Genomic DNA, 11,195 nt, shown 5'->3' on the forward strand with positions numbered 1-11,195 from the left:
TTCCATCTGCACACACCCAAGGTGCATGCTAATGCAAACAGAAAGGAAATGTGTGCCTTCAGAACAGACCCAGATGGATGCTCCAGCAAAAGAAACAGTAGTCAAAGACTGTCAATGAATTCTCCAACAGTCACTGGAGACATCAGGGTTGGCAAGGTCATTCTTTCTGCTTGGCTAGGCACATGCATGCACACACACTCACACACAGGTGTTCATTGTTCAGTCAGCCTTCCATCATCCTTCACGCCTGGGGCTATGAATCAGTTTGAGAGAGAGAGTCAGAGAGGGCTCTTTAAAGTAAACAGGGTTGAGCAGATCTCCATTTTCTGGTCAGATTTATTGGTCTGGCATTCGACCCCAAGTGCCCTATGCATGAGTGGGCCAAGTGATGGGCCAGGGTGGTGGCGGTATCTGTATTTCATTGAAAAAGTTAATTGACTAGTAGTAGCAAGTAACAGGTCAGCTGGAGGTCAGAGGGTTAGGCAGTGGGTCATTATTTGGACAAAATCCAAGGATACATAACAATGTCAGCAAGACAAGAGTATAGAGTAATTTCATACATAAAAGCAGCAAAGTGAAGGTCTGGGGGATTTTATTTTGATTTATTTCAGTTGGGGTTTTTTGTCTTGTTTTTTTTTGATAAGATTCAGAGAGTGGTATTTAATCAGGGAATGCGAGGAGAGCAGTGCTTGTCCAGTGAAATCTAAGAATGGACATTTCTCTCCTGTCATCTCAAACAGCATTTGGTCATCAGGGTTCTGGTCTGTTTGATCATATATTTAAATTCATGCCGTCTTGTGGCTATTGCTGTCACGGGCTGCGATGGCAGACCGTGGAGTGACAGTGAAAGCAGGGCCCAAACGCGAGACTCTAAGTGAAGGACAGTGGATTTATTTACAGGAGGTGAAAAACACACAACTATATACAAAATCCCAGCACTGTGGTCCCGTGGTGATTCTCCCTGAATCCCACACAGTGCAGATGTCCGTGAGAAGTGAAAGGTGGCGACTCCAAAAAACTCCAATTCCCACACTGTGACTTTAGAGGCGCACCCCGCTCCCGATTCCTGGTAACACAAAAGGCAGAGGGTTAGCAGGGGATCTGTTTCCGCGGAGGTTACGTAAAAGCTCACGGCAGTACTGACGAGTTCTGACTCAAGGATCCAGCGTCGGCCTCAGCTCAGCTGCAGTCCTAAATGCCGTTCCTAGACGAGCGTAATCTGCTGCAGCTGGCAGAGGACGACGAGCGGCAGGTGCGGCCGTCTCTCGAGTAGACCACTTCCGGGTTCGCAGTCTCCTCAGCGAACCCACACCTCCGGAAGCTCACACAGAGACACATGGAGAGATGGAGAGCAAACCAATACAACACGGAAAACATAAACATAAACATACACTGAAAATGCCTGAGCCCTGGGTCCCTAGACCCAGGCCATGACAATTGCCTTTGGAGGCAAGCTTGACTCTGCTTGTATCCAGTTCCACTGAAATCTGTAGCATCCCTCAAATGTTTGAGTGCCTACGTCCTGTTAACAGTGGCTTGAGCTGCTAAATCTGCAAGGCCTGGTGATTTGTACATTTATTTTCGATAAATCTCTAACAGGAGACAGATGAGAGAGTAGTAAAAACGCTGCTTCGAGCTCAGTTATATGGTCTGTGCTTTATGAGGAAACAGAGCTAGTATTAGCAAGAATGCACTCTATGATTTATCATCTTAGCAGATGAATGTTCTCCTACTAACCACCTTGACCAACATGTGATGTTAAAGTGCAGAGATAAGTTTTTAACAACTCCTTTAGCATGTTAGCTAACAAAGCGCCGATAATGGAAACTCCTGCCTTGTCCAGTCTAATAAAACAGGCAAGTAGAACAGCTGCAGGGTCAACCAGAAATTTCAGACAAATAACTTGATTGACTGAATGTTCTCAAGCCTTTTAATTTAGCTAAGAAAAAAACAAAGCAGAATAGGCCTCAAGGTGGTTTACATTTTAAGGTAAATACTATACAATAATAGAGAGAAAACCCAACATTTAGACAGTTCCCTATGAACAAGCACTTGCCGATAGTGGAAAGGAAAAACTCCTTTTTATCAGAAATTAACTGAACCTCCCTGAACTTGGTTATGACAAGATTCAAGGAAGCTGAGTCACCAGTTGGGAATGAAGATTACATGAAAAGGAGTGAAGAAGAAATGCTCCATGCATCATGGGAAGTTGCCAGCAGCCTAGGCCTATGGCAGCATAGCTTGGTTAGTTGTTGAGGTCACCTGATTCAGACCTAATTATATGTTTTATCACAAGTTTTTAAAGCCTAATCTTAAAAGTAGAGGTGGTGTCTGTCTCCTGAATCCAAACTGAAAGCTGAGCGCTCCGCCTCCCATCCTACTCTGAAATACCCTAAGAACCACAAGTAAGGCATCAGTCTGAAAGCAGAGTGATCTATTGGGGTGAAATGGTAATATGAGGTCTGATTATTCATTTTAAACAACTTTTTTTACATTTATATTTAGACAGACCAATGCGTTAGCATAAAATGCACATTATCATGCCAATATAATATAACTGTCAAAATAATGTCTTATAAGCATCTTGCTTACCAGCTTAGTGTCAACTGTTAGTACTTAATTACAAGTAAGTTATTAGGCTTATGAGATAGTGAGTTTTGAAGACGTATTACCATAACGAATTTGCCATAAAACAAAAGTACTGGAATAAATTCAGATTGTTATCAGATGATTGCACAAATGTCTTGTTGAAACAAGCCTGGAACATTTATTTAGACAATCATCTTAAAGCACTGTCCCAACATTAATTCCAAATCACCATCGAGATTGAGGTCTGCATGTAGAAAATCACCTTTCAAATTTGATAATATTAATAACACAGACTGAAAAACTTTGCCTGAAAGGTTTCGAAAAACTTTTTAAATTTCCCTTGGAAGTTGCACTTAAACCAAGATCTTGCTGCTGTTGAATTCGCTCATGTATATTTCAATACATGATTATTTTGGCACCATGTCTCAAGTTGGATGAAAAGCATTTAAAATGAGAGCGAGAGATATAAAATGGTTGTCCATCCAAGGACTGTTGAGACTCATCACACACAACTACAAATGTGTACCCCATGGTGGCCCTAGAGGAACCCTGAGGAAATACACTTGAATTTTTTACCAAGTTTTATGCTAATTCAGGGAATAAATGTTGAGATATTTCAAATGATAAGTGGCAACTTTGACCTCCTGCAGGGCACACTGCAGGAAGAGATCAAAAAGCTCCTTATTCATCCATCATGCAGGGTAATATCTGAACCACATCTAATCTCAGTCTAACAACTTGCTAGCAGTGCTAGCTGGAAAATCAAAGACTCACCAAGGTAACTTTGGCAAGTTTGAGGTAAGGATGATAATTCTGTTAGTTATTAATTTACATGAAATTTCTGAACATGCAAAAAGTGTCTTATCAAACTCAATACACGTGCATGCTCATTGACAAGCATGTTTCTCTCCTCCATTTTTTCCCTTTCTTTATCCTTTATCCCTCTATTGTTTCACATTCCAGTTTCATGCCGCCACGGGAACATAATTGAATTCCAGTTACCTGCATCAAAGAGACTTTCCTTCACCCTCTTTAGGCATGGACCACGTTTCAGTGACAGGCAAATTGATTCCTCAGTAGGAGGGGATAATCTAGGCAGGGGAGGGAGAGAATGCTGTGATTAAGTTGGAGACATTGTGAAGGCAATCGAATCTGCCTGAGGAGATCGCTATCAGATAATAAGCTGGATAGTTAGATCAGAGTCTTGTTTGACAACATCATTCCTCTGCAGAGTTGTGTCCTGACTCATGCGTCAATGAAGGCAGAAGAAGCAGGATAAACATTTGATTTTTATTTTATTTTCACAGCTTTATTTCCATCATCAAAACTGCCCCAAAATATCCTGTCCTTTAAGGGTCTACGCCCATGTAGCTTAAAATTATGTTTCGATCGATCCTTATGCAGTGCTGATACGTGAAGCAGTCAGTATGTTTATGCCAACTGTGAATCTATCTATCTATCTATCTATCTATCTATCTATCTATCTATCTATCTATCTATCTATCTATCTATCTATCTATCTATCTATCTATCTATCTATCTATCTATCTATCTATCTATCTATCTATCTATCTATCTATCTATCTATCTATCTATCTATCTATCTATCTACATATAGTTTTCAGTTTTAGAATTTTCTCCTGCTTAACCTTTGTTAGGATGGGTGAGACTCTCCAACCTGAAAGGCCAAACATGCATACCCACACAAATGGATCAAAATTCTCTTGGCCAGATGCACACACACTGTACACACAAATATCCTGCAACCTTGGATTTGAGCACTCATCATTATTTATTACGTCTCAGGGGCGGGCGGTTTGCCTAACAACTAGACCTTGGAAACCCTCCCCAGTAAATTTTGAAGTCATGTTGCTTTTCAATCCTCAGGGTCACCTCAGTGCTACAAATGCTTCACTGGCCAAAGACTCTAAAGTTTTCCCCTTCTTAATATGTAATCGTTGAAATTCATAATGAGCTGTTCCACTCCACTGAATGTTGTATTATACAAGAAAACAGAAGGACTGCAGAGCTAATCTGTCTAAGATGCAGGTGCAAAATAAGAAATTGGCAATAACTAAGCAGAAAAAAACCCACCCCCACATGAAATAACTATTTGAGGCACTCTGTTCTTTGCTTTTAATGTTGTGGATTTAAGGACTTATAGTTATTCAAAAGATGCTGCAACAACCAGTAAATGTCGTGTAGCACCTTCATTGTAATAGATCTTGATTTAATGCTTGCTGAGCTCTCAGGTTTGGACCATCAGCAGGACTCACCACACCAGATTTTTTGCTAATGGCCCAAGACTAAAAGCTCAGCAGTAAAATGAGATGTATTATACTGCAGCTGTCAGACTGTGATTGTAATTTTATTTATTCATTTTTTAGCTGGCAATCTTATCGGAGAACATGTACTTAGAGATGATGTCTTAGGTATGGAACAGTGAATCCGAAGCTACCGGACCGCCTTTCTTGTTTTAATGCTTTACTGTCATGTGAAGTGGGGTTTTATTAAGACAACTAATGCTCTCTAATTAAAAGTGGATAAGAGTCAGTACTTGTCTGATAAATGGGATCGTCTAGCTTTGTATCTAGCTTTTAATTAAAGCTACAGTGTGTAACTGTGTCGTGTTGTGCTGGTCACTTGATATGAATGCCAAGTGATCAGCATACACAACTACTTGGGCACTGCTGGTTCTCACCACTCTGTTATAGCTTCTTTTCTTGGCTTTATCAGCCAACAAAAAGTTAAAGGTAAGGAGCCACACTTCAGGAGTCTAAGTTTAACCCTATTAAACGATTGCAAAGGTACTATAAAGTGTTGTACACTGGGGTTGTTCTGGATCATATTTGACCCGAATCTCCTGAATTGGATTAGATCTGTGAATCTGTGAAACTATACATGTCCTTTCTATGCATTTTTGTTATGGCGTGTGTTGACAGAGTTTAAGGCGGCCCTTGACACTACCACAAGAACTGTGTTCCCATCACATTTGCCCAGGTTGCCACAATTAACTGCTGGCCTTTAAATGTTATGGGGGTATCTCAAAACAGAGGTTGCTCAGAGAGTGACTTGAAACAGTGTGCTTTGATAGAGATATGATCTTTAATAAGACACCACATTGGTGGAGTGGTTGGAGCACTGTCACCTCACAGCAACGAGGTTCATGTTTCCATGTTTGAATGTTGAATATTGAGTTTCAACAGGTACTCCCAGGGAGAGTACTTGATATTTTCTGGGTATTCTGGGATTTCTCCAACAGTCAGCAACAACAAAATAATATGAAAATGAGCAAGTTAGACTCCATTAATCCAGAGCTAACTAGATGAAAACACAGAAATCAAAAAGGGGGGATGGGGTCATAAGACCCAATTTCAGTGAGTGTGGGAAACATATACACAAGGCTTCCTGCCACAGCTTTGAATACACCGCCTAGTTAAATACACAGCTGCTCTCTGATACATTTATTAATCTTCCAATATTAATGTCAAATAGGCTTTTTTATACATTCTAAATTGAAATTTAATTCAAAATTCAGTATAAACACAGTACTTGCTTCATGCCTTAGTATGTAACAGTGAGGCTTCCAGAAGAGTTTGTTCTCAGTGCCTTGTTTGGCAAACAGGCTGAGGGTAGATAGGTTTTTTAGGCAGCTTCTGAAAAAGTCATGAAATTGTATTTATTCATGAAAACAATGGTGCAGTTTGGAAAGCTTAACTCTCTCATCATTCACTTAGAGACTACAGCTTAAAATCCCACAGGGAAGCATCATTTTTCACACTTTCTTTGGTATTACTTTTTCACTTTATTATGCTTTTGCTTGCTGTTTGTTTAGATTTAGACACCAGAGTACTTGGTTAGGTTTTCCAGTTTGCTTGGGTGATGCATCCCCTCAGAGGTGTCTCAGAAAATATGCGGTGCAGGCAAAAAACCAGCTCAAACTAAAGTACATTTGTTTCGATGTCAAGCTGACTGTCAGAAACAAAGGGACAGTTTGTGCCCAAATGCACAAGCCATTAGATCTCATTTTATGACTGCTGTGTGTTTTTATCATTGTACCTGGCTGACTCATGAGATGGTCTGATACTAGACACTAAGTACATAGAAAGCGACGGGTACTTCAAAAGTGTTTTTCTACTCTTGAGCTCTCAAAGCACTTTCACTACAAGCCCTGTTGACCCAGTCACACAAACTCACAATCATACAATTGCTTTTTTCTATACCGGAGTGCCTTGTCCAATATTCACACAAACCAATGGATGCATCAGGATAACTCAGGATTCAGTATATTGCCCTTCTGAGTCACAGTAATAACAGCTAATGTGAAAAAGTGATGCTTTTGTTGCTTGTTGTGTTATATGAATGTGTAAATTGTGTAAAAAATGTTATATCAGTCCTAGTCAAAAGCCTGAGTTTTAAAAGTGACAAAGGAATAATTAAACATTAGTTTAGCCTTTCCGAATTTCTCAAATGTTGCGCAGCTCACAGTTATTCTTAACACCACGAGCCTAAGTTATGTATACTTGTGTTCAAACGTTCAGTTCTGTTGTGTAACTTATAGTGGACCTGCCGTTTGGATTAAATTCAGTGCACCTGGAGTGGAACAGTGTAAACTCTCAGTGTGTGGTTTCTGATGATAGCCAGGAGGGAGATAAATCAAGGCAAAGATGGTAGCCAAGCAGGACGGGGGTTCAGAAAGCTCTTGGAATATAAACGATTTGTGCTTTATCTGCATGTGTGTCCTGAGCAGGGGATCAGAATTCCTCTGGCTAGTCCCTGTCAGTAACGTTTGTCACTCTCTGTTCCCTGCAGATAAGTGCCGGTTGCCCTCTCTCTCACCCACCACCAGTTTTGCCTGTGGTGTTGCTTAATTGTCAGCAGCACAAGACCAAAGTTTTGTTCAGGCATAAACAGCTGTACTTAAACGAATCAATGCCTACCTTGGAGATGGGTCTTATAAGCACAAAAGAGCCCCCTTTCTACCTCCGTCCTTCTTCCTTTACCCTTTAGGTCCACCATCCCAGGACTGGCAGACGTGTGATTTACACCCCCGCTGCTGGACCAACGGAACTGGACAGTCAGATGCCTCTTGTCAGGACACCCTCTCAACCGTTGCTTCAGTCTTATTTATGAGGCTAGCAGTGTTCAGCTCCATGGCTGATCATTTTTCCATGCAGGATGAGCTTGCCTCTGGATGCTGATGCTGGACGTACTGGGGGGAGGACACGGGGTGGGCTAAGTTCTCGGGCTTAATGCCAAGCACAGAGGAAATGGCTGGGTGTGTGTAGGGTGCTGTTTTTGCGAGAGTCATCATTTAATTATATGCAGCTTATTGATCAGAGCAAAGCCTAATGATAATTTTTTTATTTCATTTTCTCACTATCTCTCTCTGAAGTTGGATTAGAATAATTACCTGAGCCTGTCATGCATTTTTCATTCAGCATGCCTGATAAGCTCCTCCACGCTGCTGCAGTCCTTAAATCCACACTCAAAAAATCACTGTCTAACACTTCTCTGTTGCAAGAAGGAAAATCACTACTCCACCTGATGTGACGGGCATTCAGTTTGACTGAAGGATCACATGTTCCTGCCTTTCACTTCCTGTTTAGTCCAGTCTGTTTTACTTTGTTCTGCCCCACTCTACTGCAGCTTTGGTAATGAGAACTTGAGGTCACCTAGGCCTGGTGTCATTATTCAGTGACTGACAGACTGACAAGCCCTCTTGTCTTAGCTCAGTCAGCTGCAGGTGACCCCAAATAGCTGGACCATGATGGATGGCAGCTGACAGAGGGCTGACAGCAACTGGAGGGAGAAACTGTGCTGACTGGGGAACTCTGCGGCTACCACTGCCAGCGGCTAAACATTTTGGAGGTCACTGCAGGAGTTTGGATTTGTGTAAGCACGAATCTCTGTCAGTTGGTTAAGCCGGCTGTGGCCATTGCCTTGAGATGATAAACAGGAGAGGAGTGTGAGTAGATAGTCAGTGGCTTGACTCAGGGAAGTTGCATATGGGGAAAGCAATGGGAGAAATGGCGCTGTATGATCCCTCAGCAGCTCATGAGCTCATGATTAAATGCAGAGGAGACTTGACTAATGCTTAAGAAAATCAGATGTGGCAATGTGTGGCATCACTTGAATACATGCACTTTTCTCAGGTGGCTAAATGAAAGAAATGCTTTTCTGCCTGTTTCACAGAGTGGGTCTTCTACTTAAACGGGCACAGTGGATCAGGTTTCAGGCCTTTACAAGTAACGGTCAGTTGTGTTTCTGTGAGTGACTTCCAGATAACATCAAGAACTCTGTGTGTATGCATGTGCATCCACTCTAAAGCTGGGACCATGAAAGCATCCATCAGTTGAAAGGACAAAAGGCTCGTGCTGTGTGCACTCCATCAGCCAGACCACCACACCTCTCCCACACATGGGCGTGGCTAACTCTTCAGAACAGGCCTGAATAACAAGGTGCTAGATTTGAATAATTGATGTTTTGTTTAAACTACTAGTAAAGTCTGTATCTCGCCACCCAGTATAACCAAACTGGGTATACACAGCCTATACTGACAAAGCTAGGCAGCATGATTGGTATTTTAAAAACTTATTCTAAATGCCTTATGCGACAAGGGTATTTTTACTCACAACTCATTTCATCAATAATTTCGTCACAGAAATTATTGATGATGTTTGCTTTTCAAGACATTTTAGGACCCTAATAGCACAAATAGCACCAATATAGCAGCCTGAAAATAGATAGCATATCAGCAGACATCAAGCCAATTTCGACAGCATTAAAGAGGAAATAAAGTGCCGCCAGTCTTGAAATAAAGAGTGCACCGTGCTGCAGGAATTTACTCCAACTGATCACTTCATCAGACACACTCACTGATTAATTCTCTCTGCTTGAAAGGAGGGATTCATCAGTGGATGGAGTCTGTGCTTGGGATGAAAACCTGCAGCCTTTTGGCTCTTTTCAATACATAGTTGGCCTTCACTGGTCTAATAGATGAATCTGAAGAAGTGAATTTCATTACCAGTTTTGGGGTTCTTTCCAGCCCTGTACATATAAAGGTGGCAGTGATTGATTTTGGAATAGTTCCCATTTATAGTTTGGTTGGATAGATGCTCTCACATATTGCAAATCACCAATATGCTAGCATAATCTATTTAGGCAGATTTTGTCAGCTACTTAAAACTAAAAATGAACGATCCCAAACAGTCATTATATGAGAAACCAAGGTATCACAAAAAAGGCTTATGAATGTTTATTTAATCAAGACTTTCTATATTTTGGGCCTCATATTCACCCAAAGGCTACCAATGCCAATACTCTTATTTGCTATTGTTATTTTTTGGGCCTTTTTGATGTTTTTGGACATGTTTTTGGCCCAAAACAAGTCACAGTAGCTCAAACTGTTTAAAAATTGAATGCTGGTTCTGATACAAAGGTGTCAGTACAAAGCACTTTGCAGTCCAATCCATGGAGGCTACACCTTGCAACCTACAGGACTTAAAGGATCTGCTGTTAACATCTTGATGCCAGATACAACACTACACCTTCAAGGGTCTCGTGGAGTCTGTGCCTCAACAGTGAGGGTGACCAACACAGTATAAGGAAGGTCATAATGTCATGCCTGATTGATGTAAGTATCAACATTGCTATCAGCCACACTCTGCACTCTCCACAATACACAAATTCTTGCTATATTTCACAACTTTGGAAAGATTTGGTTGTAGACATTTACCCTTCAGCCTATCTTTCCTGGGCACAGCTTCTCCACTAAGAACTCCAAAAGTTGCCAGTCAGTGCAAGTTATTGTGGTAAAGTTAAATAAACACCCAGAAGGCTGTCACGTTCCAGTGAAAGCCGAGGGTTAAGCTGCCAAACACCTTCTCATTTCTAAGTGATTTTCACTGTTCTGCTTTTACTTACAGAAAGTTGAAATAGCTTTTTGAATTAGATTACGGTGTAGCTGAAAGGCTTTGATACATCTTTTTAGGAGGTAAAAGGTGGCATTTTAAATAGAAGTATCTGTGTAATGATACACGTCAGTGCTAACAGTAGAAATGTAGGGCAATGCAGAATAAGCAACATGTACAAAGCCTTTTGCAAATGAGCTCTTATTTCTGGCTCTAAGTCTCACTGAGCTTAGAACATTGCACGCTAAGCGCTATCTTGCTCACGCTATATGCAGGCTGGCGAGTCGATCAGGGAGTTTTTCTTGCCTGTGTCATGTTAGCTGACTGCTTGCTTATTTTTCCAGCTTCAGTGCAGAGATAGTATGAGGTAAAGAATTGGGACCACATAAACCCTATTAATCATGGGAAAGTCTGGGCTTCCCCAAGCAGAGAGACAGGATTGTTGTGTGTTTATTTATACATGTCTACATGCATGCATGAAACCATATAATATGTATGGAACCGTGTTGATATTTCTGTACTTGTCAGTTTATGCATGTGCTTGCATCTTTCCTCCACTCCTCATTTGACAATTTCTGCTCCCATATAAAGGATACAATATCTAAAGTCCATTCATCAAAGTCAAAAAACAGGCCTTTATTATACTAGTGTGGTGCGTGTAAGTGGTTCTGCAACCATGTTCATATACAGTAT

General features: G+C 41.1%; 1 long non-coding RNA gene across 1 annotated transcript; it reads right to left on the minus strand.

The window, feature by feature from the left end:
- Positions 1–802: 802 nt before the first annotated feature.
- On the minus strand, positions 803–3,645 carry LOC113034163 (uncharacterized). The gene is made up of 2 exons (XR_003274125.2): positions 1,145–3,645; positions 803–1,066 (listed from the first exon to the last, which is right to left on the minus strand). It is a non-coding gene; the product is annotated as an uncharacterized LOC113034163 (long non-coding RNA).
- Positions 3,646–11,195: the final 7,550 nt, after the last annotated feature.

This window comes from Astatotilapia calliptera, chromosome 12, assembly GCF_964374335.1.
Source record: "Astatotilapia calliptera chromosome 12, fAstCal68.1, whole genome shotgun sequence".
NCBI classification, from domain to species: domain Eukaryota; kingdom Metazoa; phylum Chordata; class Actinopteri; order Cichliformes; family Cichlidae; genus Astatotilapia; species Astatotilapia calliptera.